This window comes from Cherax quadricarinatus, chromosome 19, assembly GCF_038502225.1.
Source record: "Cherax quadricarinatus isolate ZL_2023a chromosome 19, ASM3850222v1, whole genome shotgun sequence".
Classification (NCBI taxonomy): domain Eukaryota; kingdom Metazoa; phylum Arthropoda; class Malacostraca; order Decapoda; family Parastacidae; genus Cherax; species Cherax quadricarinatus.
The window spans coordinates 46323646-46345206 of NC_091310.1; positions in this window are offsets into that span (position 1 = coordinate 46323646).

The following is a 21561-nucleotide window of genomic DNA, read 5'->3' on the forward strand; positions in this document are numbered from 1 at the left end:
TGTCTGGAGTTACTACCACACCAGTGTCTGGAGTTACTACCACACCAGTGTCTGGAGTTACTACCACACCAGTGTGTGGAGTTACTACCACAGCAGTGTGTGGAGTTACTACCACACCAGTGTGTGGAGTTAGTACCACACCAGTGTGTGGAGTTACTACCACACCAGTGTCTGGAGTTACTACCACACCAGTGTGTGGAGTTACTACCACACCAGTGTCTGGAGTTACTACCACACCAGTGTCTGGAGTTACTACCACACCAGTGTTTGGAGTTACTACCACACCAGTGTCTGGAGTTACTACCACACCAGTGTCTGGAGTTACTACTACACCAGTGTGTGAAGTTACTACCACACCAGTGTGTGGAGCTACTACCACACCAGCGTGGGGAGTTACTGCCACACCAGTGTGTGGAGTTACTACCACGCAAGTGTGTGGAGTTACTGCCACACCAGTGTGTGGAGTTACTACTACACCAGTGAGTGGAGTTACTACCACGCCAGTGTGTGGAGTTACTACCACACCAGTGTTAGGAGTTACTACCACACCAGTGTGTGGAGTTACTACCACACCAGTGTGTGGAGTTACTACCACACCAGTGTGTGGAGTTACTACCACACCAGTGTGTGGAGTTACTACCACACCAGTGTGTGGAGTTACTACCACACCAGTGTGTGGAGTTGCTACCACACCAGTGTGTGGAGTTACTACCACAACAGTGTGTGGAGTTAATACCACACCAGTGTCTGGAGTTACTGCCACACCAGTGTGTGGAGTTTCTACCACACCAGTGTGTGGAGTTACTACCACACCAGTGTGTGGAGTTACTACCACACCAGTGTGTGGAGTTACTACCACACCAGTGTGTGGAGTTACTACCACACAAGTGTGTAGAGTTACTACCACACCAGTGTCTGGAGTTACTACCATCAGTGTGTGGAGTTACTACCACACCAGTGTCTGGAGTTACTGACACACCAGTGTATGGAGTTATTTCCACACCAGTGTGTGGAGTTACTACCATACCAGTGTGTGGAGTTACAACCACACCAGTGTGTGTAGTTACTACCACACCAGTGTGTGGAGTTGCTACCACACCAGTGTGTGGAGTTACTACCACACCAGTGTGTGGAGTTACTACCACACCAGTGTGTGGAGTTACTACCACACCAGTGTGTGGAGTTACTACCACACCAGTGTGTGGAGTTACTACCACACCAGTGTGTGGAGTTACTACCACACCAGTGTGTGGAGTTACTACCACACCAGTGTGTGGAGTTACTACCACACCAGTGTGTGGAGTTACTACCACACCAGTGTGTGGAGTTACTACCACACCAGTGTGTGGAGTTACTACCACACAAGTGTGTAGAGTTACTACCACACCAGTGTCTGGAGTTACTACCATCAGTGTGTGGAGTTACTACCACAGCAGTGTGTGGAGTTACTACCACACCAGTGTGTGGAGTTACTACCACACCAGTGTGTGGAGTTATTACCACACCAGTGTGTGGAGTTACTACCACACCAGTGTGTGGAGTTACTACCACACCAGTGTGTGGAGTTACTACCACACCAGTGTGTGGAGTTACTACCACACCAGTGTGTGGAGTTACTACCACACAAGTGTGTGGAGTTACTACCACACAAGTGTGTAGAGTTACTACCACACCAGTGTCTGGAGTTACTACCATCAGTGTGTGGAGTTACTACCACACCAGTGTCTGGAGTTACTGACACACCAGTGTATGGAGTTATTGCCACACCAGTTTGTGGAGTTACTACCATACCAGTGTGTGGAGTTACAACCACACCAGTGTGTGTAGTTACTACCACACCAGTGTGTGGAGTTGCTACCACACCAGTGTGTGGAGTTACTACCACAGCAGTGTGTGGAGTTACTACCACACCAGTGTGTGGAGTTACTACCACACCAGTGTGTGGAGTTACTACCACACCAGTGTGTGGAGTTACTACCACACCAGTGTGTGGAGTTACTACCACACCAGTGTGTGGAGTTACTACCACACCAGTGTGTGGAGTTACTACCACACCAGTGTGTGGAGTTACTACCACACCAGTGTGTGGAGTTACTACCACACCAGTGTGTGGAGTTACTACCACACAAGTGTGTAGAGTTACTACCACACCAGTGTCTGGAGTTACTACCATCAGTGTGTGGAGTTACTACCACAGCAGTGTGTGGAGTTACTACCACACCAGTGTGTGGAGTTACTACCACACCAGTGTGTGGAGTTACTACCACACCAGTGTGTGGAGTTACTACCACACCAGTGTGTGGAGTTACTACCACACCAGTGTGTGGAGTTACTACTACACCAGTTTGTGGAGTTACTACCACACCAGTGTGTGGAGTTACTACCACACCAGTGTGTGGAGTTACTAACACACAAGTGTGTGGAGTTACTACCACACCAGTGCGTGGAGTTGCTACCAAACCAGTGTCTGGAGCTACTACCACACCAGTGTGTGGAGTTATTACCACACCAGTGTGAGGAGTTACTACCACACCAGTGTGTGGAGTTACTACCACACCAGTTTGTGGAGTTACTACCACACCAGTGTCTGAAGTTACTGCCACACCAGTGTGTGGAGTTGCTACCACACCAGTGTCTGGAGTTACTGCCACACCAGTGTATGGAGTTATTGCCACACCAGTGTGTGGAGTTACTACCATACCAGTGTGTGGAGTTACAACCATACCAGTGTGTGTAGTTACTACCACACCAGTGTGTGGAGTTGCTACCACACCAGTGTCTGGAGTTACTACCACACCAGTGTGTGGAGTTACTACTACACCAGTGAGTGGAGTTACTACCACACCAGTGTGTGGAGTTACTACCACACCAGTGTGTGGAGTTACTACCACACCAGTGTGTGGAGTTACTACCACACCAGTGTGTGGAGTTACTACCACACCAGTGTATGGAGTTACTACCACACAAGTGTGTAGAGTTACTACCACACCAGTGTCTGGAGTTACTACCACAGCAGTGTGTGGAGTTACTACCACATCAGTGTGTGGAGTTACTACCACACCAGTGTGTGGAGTTACTACCACACCAGTGTGTGGAGTTACTACCACACCAGTGTGTGGAGTTACTACCACACCAGTGTGTGGAGTTACTACCACACCAGTGTGTGGAGTTACTACTACACCAGTGTGTGGAGTTACTACCACACCAGTGTGTGGAGTTACTACCACACCAGTGTGTGGAGCTACTAGCACACCAGCGTGGGGAGTTACTGCCACACCAGTGTGTGGAGTTACTACCACGCAAGTGTGTGGAGTTACTGCCACACCAGTGTGTGGAGTTACTACTACACCAGTGTGTGGAGTTACTACCACGCCAGTGTGTGGAGTTACTACCACACCAGTGTTTGGAGTTACTACCACACCAGTGTGTGGAGTTACTACCACACCAGTGTGTGGAGTTATTACCACACCAGTGTCTGGAGTTACTGCCACACCAGTGTGGAGTTACTACCACACCAGTGTGTGGAGTTACTACCACACCAGTGTGTGGAGTTATTACCACACCAGTGTTTGGAGTTACTGCCACACCAGTGTGTGGAGTTACTACCACACCAGTGTGTGGAGTTACTACCACACCAGTGTGTGGAGTTACTACCACACCAGTGTGTGGAGTTACTACCACACCAGTGTGTGGAGTTGCTACCACACCAGTGTGTGGAGTTACTACCACACCAGTGTGTGGAGTTATTACCATACCAGTGTCTGGAGTTACTGCCACACCAGTGTGTGGAGTTACTACCACACCAGTATCTGGAGTTACTGCCACAACAGTGTGTGGAGTTACTACCACACCAGTGTCTGGAGTTACTACCACACCAGTGTGTGGAGTTACTACCACACCAGTGTGTGGAGTTACTACCACACCAGTGTCTGAAGTTACTGCCACACCAGTGTGTGGAGTTGCTACCACACCAGTGTCTGGAGTTACTGCAACACCAGTGTGTGGAGTTACTACCACACCAGTGTGTGGAGTTACTACCACACCAGTGTGTGGAGTTACTACCATACCAGTGTGTGGAGTTACTACCACACCAGTGTGTAGAGTTACTACCACACCAGTGTCTGGAGTTACTACCACAGCAGTGTGTGGAGTTACTACCACAGCAGTGTGTGGAGTTACTACCACAGCAGTGTGTGGAGTTACTACCACAGCAGTGTGTGGAGTTACTACCACAGCAGTGTGTGGAGTTACTACCACAGCAGTGTGTGGAGTTACTACCACAGCAGTGTGTGGAGTTACTACCACAGCAGTGTGTGGAGTTACTACCACAGCAGTGTGTGGAGTTACTACCACAGCAGTGTGTGGAGTTACTACCACAGCAGTGTGTGGAGTTACTACCACAGCAGTGTGTGGAGTTACTACCACAGCAGTGTGTGGAGTTACTACCACAGCAGTGTGTGGAGTTACTACCACAGCAGTGTGTGGAGTTACTACCACAGCAGTGTGTGGAGTTACTACCACACCAGTGTGTGGAGTTACTACCACAGCAGTGTGTGGAGTTATTAACACAGCAGTGTGTGGAGTTACTACCACAGCAGTGTGTGGAGTTACTACCACAGCAGTGTGTGGAGTTACTACCACAGCAGTGTGTGGAGTTACTACCACAGCAGTGTGTGGAGTTACTACCACAGCAGTGTGTGGAGTTACTACCACAGCAGTGTGTGGAGTTACTACCACACCAGTGTGTGGAGTTACTACCACACCAGTGTGTGGAGTTACTACCACAGCAGTGTGTGGAGTTACTACCACAGCAGTGTGTGGAGTTACTACCACAGCAGTGTGTGGAGTTACTACCACTGCAGTGTGTGGAGTTACTACCACAGCAGTGTGTGGAGTTACTACCACAGCAGTGTGTGGAGTTACTACCACAGCAGTGTGTGGAGTTACTACCACACCAGTGTGTGGAGTTACTACCACACCAGTGTGTGGAGTTACTACCACAGCAGTGTGTGGAGTTACTACCACACCAGTGTGTGGAGTTACTACCTCATCAGTGTGTGGAGTTACTACCACAGCAGTGTGTGGAGTTACTACCACAGCAGTGTGTGGAGTTACTACCACACCAGTGTGTGGAGTTACTACCACAGCAGTTTGTGGAGTTACTACCACACCAGTATGTGGAGTTACTACCACAGCAGTGTGTGGAGTTACTACCACAGCAGTGTGTGGAGTTACTACCACAGCAGTGTGTGGAGTTACTGGAGTTACTACCACAGCAGTGTGTGGAGTTACTACCGCAGCAGTGTGTGGAGTTACTACCACAGCAGTGTGTGGAGTTACTACCACAGCAGTGTGTGGAGTTACTACCACAGCAGTGTGTGGAGTTACTACCACAGCAGTGTGTGGAGTTACTACCACAGCAGTGTGTGGAGTTACTACCACAGCAGTGTGTGGAGTTACTACCACACCAGTGTGTGGAGTTACTACCACAGCAGTGTGTGGAGTTACTACCACAGCAGTGTGTGGAGTTACTACCATAGCAGTGTGTGGAGTTACTACCACAGCAGTGTGTGGAGTTACTACCACACCAGTGTGTGGAGTTACTACCACAGCAGTGTGTGGAGTTATTAACACAGCAGTGTGTGGAGTTACTACCACAGCAGTGTGTGGAGTTACTACCACAGCCGTGTGTGGAGTTACTACCACAGCAGTGTGTGGAGTTACTACCACAGCAGTGTGTGGAGTTACTACCACAGCAGTGTGTGGAGTTACTACCACAGCAGTGTGTGGAGTTACTACCACACCAGTGTGTGGAGTTACTACCACACCAGTGTGTGGAGTTACTACCACACCAGTGTGTGGAGTTACTACCACACCAGTGTGTGGAGTTGCTACCACACCAGTGTGTGGAGTTACTACCACACCAGTGTGTGGAGTTACTACCACACCAGTGTGTGGAGTTACTACCACAGCAGTGTGTGGAGTTACTACCACAGCAGTGTGTGGAGTTACTACCACAGCAGTGTGTGGAGTTACTACCACTGCAGTGTGTGGAGTTACTACCACAGCAGTGTGTGGAGTTACTACCACAGCAGTGTGTGGAGTTACTACCACAGCAGTGTGTGGAGTTACTACCACACCAGTGTGTGGAGTTACTACCACACCAGTGTGTGGAGTTACTACCACACCAGTGTGTGGAGTTACTACCACAGCAGTGTGTGGAGTTACTACCACAGCAGTGTGTGGAGTTACTACCATAGCAGTGTGTGGAGTTACTACCACAGCAGTGTGTGGAGTTACTACCACACTAGTGTGTGGAGTTACTACCACAGCAGTGTGTGGAGTTATTAACACAGCAGTGTGTGGAGTTACTACCACAGCAGTGTGTGGAGTTACTACCACAGCAGTGTGTGGAGTTACTACCACAGCAGTGTGTGGAGTTACTACCACAGCAGTGTGTGGAGTTACTACCACAGCAGTGTGTGGAGTTACTACCACAGCAGTGTGTGGAGTTACTACCACACCAGTGTGTGGAGTTACTACCACACCAGTGTGTGGAGTTGCTACCACACCAGTGTGTGGAGTTACTACCACACCAGTGTGTGGAGTTACTACCACACCAGTGTGTGGAGTTACTACCACAGCAGTGTGTGGAGTTACTACCACAGCAGTGTGTGGAGTTACTACCACAGCAGTGTGTGGAGTTACTACCACTGCAGTGTGTGGAGTTACTACCACAGCAGTGTGTGGAGTTACTACCACAGCAGTGTGTGGAGTTACTACCACAGCAGTGTGTGGAGTTACTACCACAGCAGTGTGTGGAGTTACTACCACAGCAGTGTGTGGAGTTACTACCACAGCAGTGTGTGGAGTTACTACCACACCAGTGTGTGGAGTTACTACCACAGCAGTGTGTGGAGTTACTACCACAGCAGTGTGTGGAGTTACTACCACACCAGTGTGTGGAGTTACTACCACAGCAGTGTGTGGAGTTACTACCACAGCAGTGTGTGGAGTTACTACCATAGCAGTGTGTGGAGTTACTACCACAGCAGTGTGTGGAGTTACTACCACACCAGTGTGTGGAGTTACTACCACAGCAGTGTGTGGAGTTATTAACACAGCAGTGTGTGGAGTTACTACCACAGCAGTGTGTGGAGTTACTACCACAGCAGTGTGTGGAGTTACTACCACAGCAGTGTGTGGAGTTACTACCACAGCAGTGTGTGGAGTTACTACCACAGCAGTGTGTGGAGTTACTACCACAGCAGTGTGTGGAGTTACTACCACACCAGTGTGTGGAGTTACTACCACACCAGTGTGTGGAGTTGCTACCACACCAGTGTGTGGAGTTACTACCACACCAGTGTGTGGAGTTACTACCACACCAGTGTGTGGAGTTACTACCACAGCAGTGTGTGGAGTTACTACCACAGCAGTGTGTGGAGTTACTACCACAGCAGTGTGTGGAGTTACTACCACTGCAGTGTGTGGAGTTACTACCACAGCAGTGTGTGGAGTTACTACCACAGCAGTGTGTGGAGTTACTACCACAGCAGTGTGTGGAGTTACTACCACACCAGTGTGTGGAGTTACTACCACACCAGTGTGTGGAGTTACTACCACACCAGTGTGTGGAGTTACTACCACAGCAGTGTGTGGAGTTACTACCACAGCAGTGTGTGGAGTTACTACCATAGCAGTGTGTGGAGTTACTACCACAGCAGTGTGTGGAGTTACTACCACACTAGTGTGTGGAGTTACTACCACAGCAGTGTGTGGAGTTATTAACACAGCAGTGTGTGGAGTTACTACCACAGCAGTGTGTGGAGTTACTACCACAGCAGTGTGTGGAGTTACTACCACAGCAGTGTGTGGAGTTACTACCACAGCAGTGTGTGGAGTTACTACCACAGCAGTGTGTGGAGTTACTACCACAGCAGTGTGTGGAGTTACTACCACACCAGTGTGTGGAGTTACTACCACACCAGTGTGTGGAGTTGCTACCACACCAGTGTGTGGAGTTACTACCACACCAGTGTGTGGAGTTACTACCACACCAGTGTGTGGAGTTACTACCACAGCAGTGTGTGGAGTTACTACCACAGCAGTGTGTGGAGTTACTACCACAGCAGTGTGTGGAGTTACTACCACTGCAGTGTGTGGAGTTACTACCACAGCAGTGTGTGGAGTTACTACCACAGCAGTGTGTGGAGTTACTACCACAGCAGTGTGTGGAGTTACTACCACAGCAGTGTGTGGAGTTACTACCACAGCAGTGTGTGGAGTTACTACCACAGCAGTGTGTGGAGTTACTACCACACCAGTGTGTGGAGTTACTACCACAGCAGTGTGTGGAGTTACTACCACAGCAGTGTGTGGAGTTACTACCACAGCAGTGTGTGGAGTTACTACCACAGCAGTGTGTGGAGTTACTACCACAGCAGTGTGTGGAGTTACTACCACACCAGTATGTGGAGTTACTACCACAGCAGTGTGTGGAGTTACTACCACAGAAGTTGTGGAGTTACTACCACAGCAGTGTGTGGAGTTACTGGAGTTACTACCACAGCAGTGTGTGGAGTTACTACCACAGCAGTGTGTGGCGTTACTACCACAGCAGTGTGTGGAGTTTCTACCACACCAGTGTGTGGGGTTACTACCACAGCGGTGTGTGGCGTTACTACCACAGCAGTGTGTGGAGTTAATACCACAGCAGTGTGTGGAGTTACTACCACAGCAGTGTGTGGAGTTACTACCACTGCAGTGTGTGGAGTTACTACCACAGCAGTGTGTGGAGTTACTACCACAGCAGTGTGTGGAGTTACTACCACAGCAGTGTGTGGAGTTACTACCACACCAGTGTGTGGAGTTACTACCACAGCAGTGTGTGGAGTTACTACCACACCAGTGTGTGGAGTTACTACCACAGCAGTGTGTGGAGTTACTACCACAGCAGTGTGTGGAGTTACTACCACACCAGTGTGTGGAGTTACTACCACAGCAGTGTGTGGAGTTACTACCACAGCAGTGTGTGGAGTTACTACCACAACAGTATGTGGAGTTACTACCACAGCAGTGTGTGGAGTTACTACCACAGCAGTGTGTGGAGTTACTACCACAGCAGTGTGTAGAGTTACTGGAGTTACTACCACAGCAGTGTGTGGAGTTACTACCACAGCAGTGTGTGGCGTTACTACCACAGCAGTGTGTGGAGTTACTACCACAGCAGTGTGTGGAGTTACTACCACAGCAGTGTGTGGAGTTACTACCACAGCAGTGTGTGGAGTTACTACCACAGCAGTGTGTGGAGTTACTACCACAGCAGTGTGTGGAGTTACTACCACAGCAGTGTGTGGAGTTACTACCACAGCAGTGTGTGGAGTTACTACCACAGCAGTGTGTGGAGTTACTACCACAGCAGTGTGTGGAGTTACTACCACAGCAGTGTGTGGAGTTACTACCACACCAGTGTGTGGAGTTACTAGTGTGTGGAGTTACTACCACAGCAGTGTGTGGAGTTACTACCACAGCAGTGTCTGGAGTTACTACCACAGCAGTGTGTGGAGTTACTACCACAGCAGTGTGTGGCGTTACTACCACAGCAGTGTGTGGAGTTACTACCACACCAGTGTGTGGAGTTACTACCACAGCGGTGTGTGGCGTTACTACCACAGCAGTGTGTGGAGTTACTACCACACCAGTGTGTGGAGTTACTACCACAGCAGTGTGTGGAGTTACTACCACAGCAGTGTGTGGAGTTACTACCACAGCAGTGTGTGGAGTTACTACCACAGCAGTGTGTGGAGTTACTACCACAGCAGTGTGTGGAGTTACTACCACAGCAGTGTGTGGAGTTACTACCACAGCAGTGTGTGGAGTTACTACCACAGCAGTGTGTGGAGTTACTACCACAGCAGTGTGTGGAGTTACTACCACACCAGTGTGTGGAGTTACTACCACACCAGTGTGTGGAGTTACTACCATGCCAGTATGTGGAGTTACTACCACAGCAGCAGTGTGTGGAGTTACTACCACAGCAGTGTGTGGAGTTACTACCACAGCAGTGTGTGGAGTTACTACCACAGCAGTGTGTGGAGTTACTACCACAGCAGTGTGTGGAGTTACTACCACACCAGTGTGTGGAGTTACTACCACAGCAGTGTGTGGAGTTACTACCACAGCAGTGTGTGGAGTTACTACCACAGCAGTGTGTGGAGTTACTACCACAGCAGTGTGTGGAGTTACTACCACAGCAGTGTGTGGAGTTACTACCACAGCAGTGTGTGGAGTTACTACCACAGCAGTGTGTGGAGTTACTACCACAGCAGTGTGTGGAGTTACTACCACAGCAGTGTGTGGAGTTACTACCACAGCAGTGTGTGGAGTTACTACCACAGCAGTGTGTGGAGTTACTACCACAGCAGTGTGTGGAGTTACTACCACAGCAGTGTGTGGAGTTACTACCACAGCAGTGTGTGGAGTTACTACCACAGCAGTGTGTGGAGTTACTACCACAGCAGTGTGTGGAGTTACTACCACAGCAGTGTGTGGAGTTACTACCACAGCAGTGTGTGGAGTTACTACCACAGCAGTGTGTGGAGTTACTACCACAGCAGTGTGTGGAGTTACTACCACAGCAGTGTGTGGAGTTACTACCACAGCAGGTAATGATGTAGTTTATTTGATCTGTGAATAGGTTAGAATTTTTGTAAGCTAAGGAAGACACTTACACTGTACAATGTATGAGCTGTTTACACACTCGCTCAGCTTTCTTAGTGAAAGTTGAACCTTTGAAACTAACACTGCCTCCTCTGATACCTTTGACATACCTCTGGTGGGTTTCCAGAGTTTTCCTACTTCCTCAGCCCGACCTTGGGCCAGGCTTGCCTGGTCAGCCAGGTTGTTGCTGCCGGTGGCCCGCTGGCCCATATATCCGTGACAGCCTGGTTGATCTGGCACATGGTGGAGGTACATGTCCAGTTTCCTGTTGAATACTTCTACACGTGTCCCAGCAGTGTTTCTGATATCATCTGGTAAGATCTTGAAAAAATTCTGGCTCCACGAATTTTGTGTTATTGTGACCACAATTCCCCTCGTCTCACTGGGCGTATTCTACACTTGCTCCCATTTCTCTCACTCCTGTATGCTGTTAGGGCAGTGTGCAGATTAGGGACTAGGCTCCTCAAGTATATTAATCAAGTATCTCAGCTCCGCTCCGAAGAGTATATAGGACCTGGAGGCGTTAGAAGTAAGTTAAAGTCTTTAATGCCTCAGTGCAGGCAACAAATGATCTGTATATCTATTCCAGCTCTGATGACTTTCCTGCCCTGAAAGGAGCCGTCAACGCTAAATAGTACTCTAAGCGGCCAGCAGTAATAGCCTACTTGATCAGGCCCTGATCCACCGGGAAGCCTGGTCACGGACCGGGCCGCGGGGGCGTTGATACCTGGAATACTCTCCAGGTAGACTCCAGGAAAGCAAGACAGCACTAGTGCTTTGAAAAGGGTATACCACAAGCACTGTTTCCCTTGTTTTGAAAGTTCTCATTATCCACTCCGTCATTTTCTTGCCTTTCGTGATATTTGCCTTATTGTGTTCTTTGAAAGAAAGGCCACTCGACATAATTGCTCCCAGGTCCTTCACGTGTTCTTTTCATTCTATTTGGTTATCCTCTTGTGTTTTGTATGCAGAGTTTTTTGTGAGTTCTTCATTCTCTCCATATCAAAACAGTTGGAACTTTTCGCTATTGATTGCTATCTCATTCTCCAATACCCATTGAAAGACTGCTTACATCTTGCATTTCTTCCGTTTCTTCTACCGAGGCCTCGTCTGGGAGCGGGCAGCGGGGGCGCCTACCCTCGAAACACACTTCAGGTAGAGGTGATTTTCATGCTTATTTTGATATAATTCGCAAATGATACGAAATCGGGGAGACTGTTTTTAGTTGTGTTCACTGTGAGGATAAGAAACAGTAAAGGCACCAGGACCCTGCCTTGGGGTACTGAATTTTTTTTTAATTTTCTAATACCGGTCTTTGTTTGCTCTGTTAACTACTAGTCTTAGTGAGAATTGTAGCTAATCTGTCACTAGATATACTTAGAAAGAATGTGTGAATGAAGATAATAACAAAATATAAAACTAAGATTCACCTGTAGGGAAAAATAGAGTAAAGAGGATGTAAAGAGGAAAAAAAGAGAAAAAAGGAAACTAAGAAAGGCAACTCATGGAACATATTGAATTCTTGCGATTCAACTGATACATTGAGCAACACCAGTCAGACGACACACCCGGATGGGACGCCGATACATGGTAATAATGCGTCCTAGTGAACGGCCCCAGCGAGGGACGAGGTCCTGCAGGTTGCGACAGGATCGCCTACCTGGTTTTTCCCTGACAGAGTGGACACAGCGGGATACCCTCCGGCTTCCGCACCCTGGTGGGCACAAGTGCATGGACTGTTGCTGGCACTCCTCGGGACTCCCGTCAACATCCCTCCCCCTCCCCCTCACACCACTGCCACTGTGTGGCACTTTTGACCACGGCAACAGTGTTATCCTTACTCAAGTGGCCCTTCGTGGATGGCCGCTGTTTGTTAGTGTTCGGGCCTTCCTGTCATCACTGCTAACCATATTGAAAAGTGAGACGAAGGATATGTTTAGAACGATATATATATATATATATATATATATATATATATATATATATATATATATATATATATAGAGAGAGAGAGAGAGAGAGAGAGAGAGAGAGAGAGAGAGAGAGAGAGAGAGAGAGAGAGAGAGAGAGAGAGAGAGAGAGAGAGAGAGAGAGAGAGAGAGAGAGAGAGAGAGAGAGAGAGAGAGAGAGAGAGAGAGAGAGAGAGTTTAATGAGCTATGAAAGATGAGTTGAGGGCATCGCTTGAGAAGGTGCAAAGAAAGTTATATTTTATGTGAAAGAGAAAGAGAGAAGTCTCCGTGAGAATGCGAAAATCAAGCAGAATGCTCAGGAGAGGAAAGACTGAGAAAAAGAAATCGAGAAATAGTGGATCAGAGTTGGAATGCGTATAGTATATTCAAGGCAAGGCGCTAAGACCTGGAGTTTACCTGGAGTCGCTTTTGAAGGTCACCGCCCCGCGGCCGCCAGGTTGCTGGCCTGATCGATCAAGCTGTTAGTGCCCATCGCCCATAGTCCAACTATTCTGAGGAATCTGTCGAGTTCCCTCTTGAAGACAGCTAGGAGTTTCTTTGTAATCCTTTTTATGCATGAAAGGAGGGCGTTGAAGAGGCATGGTTCCTTAACACTTACTGAGTTCTCTCTCAGTGTACTCATTGCTGCCCTTCTTTTAATTGGAGGTGTCCTGCACCGTCTACCAAGCCTCTTGTGTTCATAAGCAGTAATTTAGGTGTGCAGATTCGGGACCAATTCCTTGAGTACCTTCCAGGTGTAGATTATGATGTACTTTTCTCGCCTACGTTCTATGGAGTGCAGTTCTAGGGATTTCAAGCTTTCCTGGTAATTAAGTCCTTGACTGAGTTGATACGAAATGTGAAGATTCTCTGTACATTTTTCAGCTCAGCAATTTTGCCTGGGCAATACTCCGGCCTAGAGAGAACGAATGATCTGGAGAATATCATCATTGGTTTGGCATCTCTGTTTTTGAAGGTTCTAGTTGTGCAACCTATCGTTTTTTTTCTTGCAGTTGCAATAATAATGTTGTTGTGCTCCTTGAACTTTACATTATCACTCCCAGGTCTCTTTCATTTGACTTACTTTCTGTTGAGTGTTATAAGTTGTTCTTGTACGCAGATAACCCGCACACAGGGGACCTAAAATGTATAACATTTCGGTCATGGTATTGTGCCCTTTTCATTCTTTTTTTTTTCCTTGTACTTTGATCTTGTTTATATTTCCTCCATTCTTCCTTGGTTTATATAGGTTTTGAGGCTCGTTATGTCTTCAGTGGATGTCACTTTCATAAAAATTTTGGTATCGTCTGCAAAGGATGTAGTGCAATGACTGATATCATTGTTTTTGGGTTATGTTTGAAAGGAAGTTAAAAATCCATCTGCACACATCAAGGTAGGACAGTGATGCAGGAGGAATGTACTGAAGTAACCTTGAAGGATCAAGGTAGGACAGTGATGCAGGAGGAATGTACTGAAGTAACCTTGAAGGATCAAGGTAGGACAGTGATGCAGGAGGAATGTACTGAAGGAACCTTGAAGGATCAAGGTAGGATAGAAAAAAACAGGAAAGCAGGTTAACAATATATTAATTGTTGAGTCCTCTTAATTTAGATGTGTGGTCAGGAAATCCTTGTGATAATAACTCTGATGTTATTATTGTTTTAAAAAATGAAGTATTGTGAATTACTGTTAATATTTTATTAAAGTAACCTGCATTTTATTTATGCTGTAATAATTACACACTGGGACAGTTACATCTCTGTGAAGGGCAGAAACCAGGATAATAATTACATATTAATGAACGTTGAACACTACAGTTAAGATGGTGGTTCTTCCAGTATCTTGAAACCTGAGTTTACAAGGCATTTCACATTGTTGCAGTGATCAACGGGTTTCATTAACACTGCCTACAAGTGTATCAGCTTGTTGTGTTGCCAATATCAATATGAACTTGTCTTTTAATATCTATAATGGAAGAAATCACAGTGAAATGCGTGATGGCAAATATTAAAAAATCCACAGTGAAAATAGGAAATAAAACCTGATCGCTTTCATGTGCTTAAATACATCTTCAGATATATGTGTGCAAGCACGTGAAAGCGCTCAGGGTTTATTTCCTATTTTCACTGTTGTATTTTTTTCATTATCTATAATATTATTTATAAGAATAGGCCTCTAGGTTTGTCAATGGGTGTGGTTGGCGTCGTTGTTGAGAGAGCAGAAGTAGCCTCTGACAACAGTTTCAAGAGTATTCACAAGTAATTAACCTGCTACATTTCATTCACTTATATTGCTGCCCCAGTTTTCCTTAGTTCAACTAGAGACGTGTCATAATGAATAAGATTAGCATGCAGCATCTTAACGTTTATTTTAAAGTGTAAACACTGTACTTCCCAACATCCAAAGCTCAGATCCGGCTAACCAGTTTTCCTGAACCACTTCACGGCTATTACCTTTCTCACACTCCAACAGCATGCCAATTCTCAAGGACCACTCGCCTCCACTCAATCCGATCTAACACGCTCGCACATATCTGCTGGGTGCTCATAATACCTCTTCTTACCTTTCTTCTGAAGAATGTGGTATTGAACTCACATGAAGGAGGTCACCTTGAGGTCGTGCATATTAATGTATACACCTGTAAATACACCTGTAATTCTTGTATGATTCATTATCCCCTTACCTCTGCGTGAATAATAACAAGACTGGATGATAACACGAAAACATGATACCTGTTGGGTAAAAGGACACAAGTGCAACTAATGCGACATTTTATTGTGGCAACGTTTCGCTCTCCAGGAGGTTTGTTAAGCCGATGTCAAACATCTGTTGCAAACTCTTAGCTAACTTATTATCGGTAATTCTGCCAACATTATTACTGCACAAAATTTTACTGAATAACTTGAAGGCTAAGAATATCTAAGTAAGAAGTCTGGACGATAAAATAATTGTAAATAATAGCTAATAACAGACTGATAAACATGGGTGTAAAATGTAAATAGTAATTATTGTCAGTGGATAACGAATGGGTTATAACATACCGAGGAATTAGTGTAAATAAAGTTGGATAGATTGTTATTATTAAAATTTTCTTAATGGTATGAAAAAAGTAAGAGAAAAACTGAGGCCAGAATAGAATGAGAATAAGAAAAGCCGGAATTAACTGAGAGATAAAACAAAAGGTTGATCTGTTAAAAGGTCAAATTTTTTGATAAAAAATGGTCAGGGGGTAAAAAAAAAAGGAGAGAGATGGAGAGAATACGGATGAAAACCAAGAAGGCAGACCGAAAAAAAACATTGGTCGACAAGAAAGAAGAGATCAGTAGAGCGTAACGAAGTGACCACGCCCATGCTTGCCCCCTCCACCCACACCACCCTCACCTCCCCGCCCACACCACCCTCATGCCTGCCTACACCACCCTCACCCCCCGCCCACACCACCCTCACCCCGCCCACACCACCCTCATGCCTGCCTACACCACCCTCACCCCCCGCCCACACCACCCTCACCTCCCCGCCCACACCACCCTCACCTCCCCGCCCACACCACCCTATGCCTGCCTACACCACCCTCACCTCCCCGCCCACACCACCCTCATGCCTGCCTACACCACCCTCACCCCCCGCCCACACCACCCTCACCCCCCACCCACACCACCCTCACCTCCCCGCCCACACCACCCTCATGCCTGCCTACACCACCCTCACCCCCCGCCCACACCACCCTCACCTCCCCGCCCACACCACCCTCATGCCTGCCTACACCACCCTCACCCCCCGCCCACACCACCCTCACCTCCCCGCCCACACCACAGTCACCCGCCGACACCACCCTCACCTCCCCGCCCACACACTCACGCCCGCCTATACCACCCTCACCCCCGCCCACACCACCCTCACCTCCCCGCCCACACCACCTTCATGCCTGCCTACACCACCCTCACCCCCCGCCCACACCACCCTCACCTCCCCGCCCACACCACAGTCCCCCCCGCCCACACCACCCTCACCCCTCGCCCACACCACCCTCACCTACCCGTCTACATCACCCTCACGCCCAGCCCACACCCCCCACAACCCCCCCCACACCACCTTCATGCCCGCCTACACCACCCTCACTCCCGCCCACACTACCATCACTTCCCCACCCACACCACCCTCACCTCCCCGCCAACATTACCCTCACCCCCCGCCTACACCACCCTCACACCACCCTCACCGCCTGCTCACACTACCCTCACCTCCCCACCTACCCCACCCTCACCTCCCCGCCAACACCGCCCTCACCCCTCGCCCACACCCTCCTCCCGCTCACACCTTCCATACCCTTCCCCTTACCCACACCTGCTCACCAATACCTTCCTCGCCCACACCTATACCCAGCACCTCCCCACCCACACACCCACCCATATATACAAGTGCACGCCTCCTGGTCCACACCTGGTTCATACTTCCTGGTCTAGACCAGGTTCACACTTGGTCCACACCTGGTCCATACCTCGACACCTGGTCCACATTTCCTGGTCCACATCTGGTCCACACCTGTCCACACCTTTTCCACACCTGGTCTACGTCTGGGTCACGCCTGGTCCACACCACCTGGTCCACACCTTGTCTATACTTGGTCCACACCTGGTCCACACCTGGTCCACACCTACCAGTCCCTCAGGCAGCTCATGACCACAATAACCACAAAATATTTCCTGGCTGCCCTCTCTCAAGGTGTGGGTGATCACGCAAGGTGCCTTCACCACCCTCCCCCACCACCCCCACCACCACTACCCCACCACCACTACCCCATCACAATCCCACCACCACCATCCTCTCAACCCTCACTACCCCAACATCAATATCACCCCCTCAGTCATCCCTTCTCATCACAATCCCCTCTAAAAAAAACCACTCCCTCCAGCCACCACCCACTCCACCCCCTCTCAACACCACCCTCTCTAACCACCACTACCACCACCCCCACCACTCCAACACGTCTCCTTAACCATCACTACCACCACCACTACTCCCACTACTACCACCATCACCACCACTACCCCCTAGTAATGCCACCACCACTACTCCCCCTACAACTACCACCACCACCACCACCCAACGCCAGTTTTAGCACCACCACCCAACGCCAGTTTTAGCACCACCCCCACACCACTACCCCCCACCCTTACCCTCACCACCACCCCACTACCTCCACTTCCATCACCTGACCACCAAAGACATTCACCACCAGCACTACCCCCCAACTCCCATCCTATCACCCCTACCATTACCTCCACAACCTCCCTATATTCCCCCACCACTCCCACCATCCCAACTCCCATCTGTCATCACCATTATCACCCCCACCACCACCACCACCACTTCCCTCTCACCTTTGTCATCTCCCCCTCACCACCACCACAATACCGTGACAGTAACACTGCCACTCCTTCACCGTGACACCAGCTGTGACACCAGCTGTAACACCTGCCGTTTAAATCATTCCTCTGTCACTCAACTGTTGAGATTAATCACGAACAGGTGGTTGATGAGAGATGTGCTTTCTCTTGTTAAACGACCAGCTGGCGGGTAGGGACGACCAGCTGGTGGGAGGGACGACCAACTGACAGGGAGGGACGACCAGTTCGTGGGAGGGACCAGCAGCTGGTGGGAGAGACGACTAACTGACAGGGAGGGACGATCAGCTGGTGGGAGGGACGACCAGCGGACAGGGAGGGACGACCAGCTGGTGGGAGGGACGACCAGCTGGTGGGAGGGACGACCAGCTGGTGGGTTGGACGACCAGCTGGTGGGTTGGACGACCAGCTGCAAGACAAGTTTTATGGTGACACATTGTATCAGGAACATCAACCCTCCACATATTCGGCAGTGGGATTCGTGCGTCATTTGTGTGTCATTCGTGGGTTGCTGGCGTCATGGGTCACTAGCGTCATGGGCCACTAGCGTCATGGGTCACTAGCGTCATGGGCCACTAGCGTCATGGGTCACTAGCGTCATGGGTCATTAACATCATGAGTCACTAACATCATGAGTCACTAGCGTCATGGGTCACTAGCGTCATGGGTCACTAGCATCATGGGTCATTAACATCGTAAGTCACTAGCGTCATGGGTCACTGGTGTCCCTGCTCATTCGTGGGTCAGTCGTGAGTGAGAATGTGGATTATTCAGCATTAACCCAGAATAACCCAGCACATACAGGTAGCGTGGCTTAGTGTTCTTCCTCAGGATGCTACCCAAAACATTCCACTAGCTCTTGGGTTCCTTATATACCACTATATGAACAGGGTACATGTGAACTGCTAGGTGAACAGGGTACCCTTGTACTGCTAGGTGAACAGGGCACCCTTGTACTACCAGGTGAACAGGGTACCCTTGTACTGCTAGGTGAACAGGGCACCCTTGTACTACCAGGTGAAAAGGGTACTCTTGTACTGCTAGGCGAACAGGGTACCCTTGTACTGCTAGGTGAACAGGGCACCCTTGTACTGCTAGGTGAACAGGGTACCCTTGTACTGCTAGGTGAACAGGGCACCCTTGTACTGCTAGGTGAACAGGGTACCCTTGTACTGCTAGGTGAACAGGGCACCCTTGTACTGCTAGGTGAAGAGGGTACCCTTATACTGCTAGGTGAAGAGGGTACCCTTGTACTGCTAGATGAACAGGGTACCCTTGTACTGCTAGGTGAACAGGGCACCCTTGTACTGCTAGGTGAAGAGGGTACCCTTATACTGCTAGGTGAAGAGGGTACCCTTGTGCTGCTAGGTGAAGAGGGCACCCTTGTACTGCTAGGTGAAGACGGTACCCTTGTACTGCTAGGTGAAGAGGGTGCCCTTGTACTGCTAGGTGAAGAGGGCACCCTTGTACTGCTAGGTGAAGAGGGCACCCTTGTACTGCTAGGTGAAGAGGGCACCCTTGTACTGCTAGGTGAAGAGGGTACCCTTGTACTGCTAGGTGAAGAGGGCACCCTTGTACTGCTAGGTGAACAGGACACCCTTGTACTGCTAGGTGAACAGGACACCCTTGTACTGCTAGGTGAACAGGATACCCTTGTACTGCTAGGTGAAGAGGGCACTCTTGTACTGCTAGGTGAAGAGGGCACCCTTGTACTGTTGGTGAAGAGGGTACCCTTGTACTGCTAGGTGAAGAGGGCACCCTTGTACTGCTAGGTGAACAGGACACCCTTGTACTTCTAGGTGAACAGGACACCCTTGTACTGCTAGGTGAACAGGATACCCTTGTACTACTAGGTGAAGAGGGCACTCTTGTACTGCTAGGTGAACAGGGCACCCTTGTACTGCTAGGTGAACAGGACACCCTTGTACTGCTAGGTAAACAGGATACCCTTGTACTGCAAGGTGAACAAGGCACCCTTGTACTGCTAGGTGAACAGGATACCCTTGTGCTGCTAGGTAAAGAGGGCACCCTTGTACTGCTAGGTGTAGAGGGCACCCTTGTACTGCTAGGTGAAGAGGGCACCCTTGTACTGCTAGGTGAAGAGGACACCCTTGTACTGCTAGGTGAAGAGGGCACCCTTGTACTGCTAGGTGAAGAGGGCACCCTTGTACTGCTAGGTGAAGATGGTACCCTTGTACTGCTAGGTGAAGAGGGCACCCTTGTACTGCTAGGTGAACAGGGCACCCTTGTACTGCTAGGTGAACAGGGCACCCTTGTACTGCTAGGTGAACAGGGTACCCTTGTACTGCTAGGTGAACAGGATACCCTTGTACTGCTAGGTGAACAGGGCACCCTTGTACTGCTAGGTGAACAGGATACCCTTGTACTGCTAGGTGAACAGGGCACCCTTGTACTGCTAGGTGAAGAGGGTACCCTTGTACTGCTAGGTGAAGAGGGTACCCTTGTACTGCTAGGTGAAGAGGGTACCCTTGTACTGCTAGATGAAGAGGGTACCCTTGAACTGCTAGGTGAAGAGGACACCCTTGTACTGCTAGGTGAACAGGGCACCCTTGTACTGCTAGGTGAACAGGGTACCCTTGTACTGCTAGGTGAAGAGGGTACCCTTGTACTGCTAGGTGAAGAGGGCACCCTTGTACTGCTAGGTGAAGAGGGCACCCTTGTACTGCTAGGTGAACAGGGTACCCTTGTACTGCTAGGTGAACAGGATATTCTTGTACTGCTAGGTGAACAGGGCACCCTTGTACTGCTAGGTGAACAGCACACCCTTGTACTGCTAGGTGAACAGGATACCCTTGTACTGCTAGGTGAACAGGGTACCCTTGTACTGCTAGATGAAGAGGGCACCCTGGTACTGCTAGGTGAACAGGGCACCCTTGTACTGCTAGGTGAACAGGACACCCTTGTACTGCTAGGTGAACAGGATACCCTTGTACTGCTAGGTGAAGAGGGTACCCTTGTACTGCTAGGTGAAGAGGGTACCCTTGTACTGCTAGGTGAAGAGGGTACCCTTGTACTGCTAGGTGAAGAGGGTACCCTTGTACTTCTAGGTGAAGAGGGCACCCTTGTACTGCTAGATGAAGAGGGCACCCTGGTACTGCTAGGTGAACAGGGCACCCTTGTACTGCTAGGCGAACAGGGCACCCTTGTACTGGTAGGTGAACAGGGCACCCTTGTACTGCTAGGTGAAGAGGACACCCTTGTACTGCTAGGTGAAGAGGACACTCTTGTACTGCTAGGTGAAGAGGGCACCCTTGTACTGCTAGGTGAACAGGGCACCCTTGTACTGCTAGGTGAAGAGGGCACCCTTGTACTGCTAGGTGAAGAGGGCACCCTTGTACTGCTAGGTGAAGAGGGCACCCTTGTACTGCTAGGTGAAGAGGGCACCCTTGTACTGCTAGGTGAACATGGCACCCTTGTACTGCTAGGTGAAGAGGGCACCCTTGTACTGCTAAGTGAAGAGGGT